Genomic DNA, 2,349 nt, shown 5'->3' on the forward strand with positions numbered 1-2,349 from the left:
TAGCAAGACGAGGTTTGGCAACAACCTCTGGATTATGAACACATACCGTTTCGCTGTTGTCATTGCCATGAATTTGGTTTGAAAGAGCTGAATCTTCCGTAGGAACAAAAATCACCACAAGACAAGAATGAGGGGTTTAAGGAGGCTCCACACAAAAATAAGAACACAAAGGTGCAGCAGAATCAAGGCTCCAACCATCAAAACCAAAGGTTAAGCTAGAGCAGGTTTGAAGTGCTGCAGGGGGAAGGGGAAACCTCAAAAGCGGTAGAACTACCAGAGGACCTGGACCAAGACCAAGAGTCGTCCAAGTCAATAACCACACCAAAGAGGAAAGCCCAAACGAAACTTTCAGACAAAGAGGAACATGAACAATTAATTAATCTTATCACAATGGAGGTCGATGCATCCAAGGAGGAGTTGAGCATGGAGGAAGTAGTTCTGAAAAGGCTTTTGAATGAGTGGCAGAAACTAGATGAATTATTTATAGCAGAAGACCAAAATAAATTGTATAGATAAATGTTCCCACAATACATGGCTAACCAAGGCCAAAGAGAGTTAGATCCGGTGGATCAACCTCGGATGCAATTGGGAAGTTTTCAGGAGCAGCAAACCCAAAGTAAAGGAGGGAAGAAAAGGGGAAGGAAAAACCTTCAGGAGTCAATCCAAATGGTAGGCGAGATTCTAGTTAACTCTAGAAAGGTAATACCACTATCAATAGTATTCCACGAACTACACACAGTTTCTTAATGATAGTAATCTCCTAGAATGTGAGAGCCCTCAATAGACGAGGTAAGAAGAGATACTTATAAGATCTCCTACAAAAGGAGAATCCTTAGATAATGCTCCTCCAGGAAACCAAGGTATCAGGAGAAAACATAGAGGAAATACTTAGACGAATCCGACCTAAGTATGAAGTAGTAGAAATATATGCAAAAGGAAGTGTGTGAGCTATCTCCATACTCTGGAACCGTGCGGGGGTAACAATGGACTTCTGGATGGGCATGCCCCACATCTTGTCGAGGCACTTTCGACACATTAGAACCAGGGAATGGGTTATAATCTCGACGGTCTATGGTCCTCACACTCCAAGAGAGAAGGAAGCTTTACTACAGAGCATAGGGAAGCTGAGTCAATTTCAAATTGAAAATTTTCTGGCTGATAGGGGGAGAATTTAACCTAATAACCTCATTAGCAGAGAAAAAAGGGGGCATAAGAATAGAGGAACTAGAAATGGAACTATTCAGGAACATGTAAGCGGATTTGCATCTGGTGGACGTTCCAACCATTGATATAATACACACTTGGAATAACAAGAGGGGAGGAGATCACCAAGTAGCCTCCCAGTTGGATTGGTTCCTGCCATCTGAACATCGGATTAGTAGAGATATTTACTACGAAGCCTCGATTTTGTCATGCCCATGCTTCGACCACTGGCCTATTCGGCTAAAAGTAGACTTGAAGCAGGGGCATTGAAACTGACCTTTTAGGTATGAATCCTTTTGGCTGCGTGACCCCTCCTTCCTTAATAAAGTAAAGGACAGGTGGAACTCGAGTTCGGAACAGGGAATAAATTTCATGCACACATTCCAGCTTCTCTTGAAAGAGTTAAAGCAGAAGATCAAGAAATGGAACAAACATGCATTTGGTCATATCCAGCAAGACCAAGAACAACTCTAGGCCCGCATGCAATAGGTACAACAACAAATGATAATGGATGGATGCTCGGGTTCCTTAGTTGTGGAAGAGGGAAGCTCTTAACTAAGATTGAGGAAAGGAGGAAGCAAGAAGAGATTTTATGGAAACAAATATCGCAGGTACAATGGATCTGGGGAGGAGAAAGGAACACCCAATTTTTTCATAAAGCCATGATACAACATAGAAAACATAATAGAATATTATTTCTTCTAGGCGTAGGAGGGAATAGATTGGTACAACATGAAGATATGGAAAACTTGTTGGCTAACCATTTCCAAAATATCTTGTCAGTGCCACTCCTTGACAGATTAGAAGTTATTGACTAGATAACCAGACACATACCCCAATTTGTCAACAAAGATGAGAACCTAGCACTCATGCGATCTATTATGCTGGAAGAGGTGAAGGAGGTGGTCAAAGCACTAGTACAAATGGCTAATTAGTTACAAAAAAATGACTAAAAGTTGCATATAAATGACTATTTTTCAGTCGGTACCAATAGTAGCTAATTTACAGTATCTTATAACGTGACCAAATTTTAGTCATTTTTAGCTTAGTAATTAATTGGTTGTCTCAATTTTATTATATAGTAGTATATTTAGTCATAAATTTGGTCATTAATTTAGTAATTGGTTTAGTCATTAATTGCCACAA

Source organism: Pinus tabuliformis, chromosome 5_2 (genome assembly GCF_031772625.1).
Source record: "Pinus tabuliformis cultivar Carrire ecotype Pingquan chromosome 5_2, CPIR1, whole genome shotgun sequence".
Classification (NCBI taxonomy): domain Eukaryota; kingdom Viridiplantae; phylum Streptophyta; class Pinopsida; order Pinales; family Pinaceae; genus Pinus; species Pinus tabuliformis.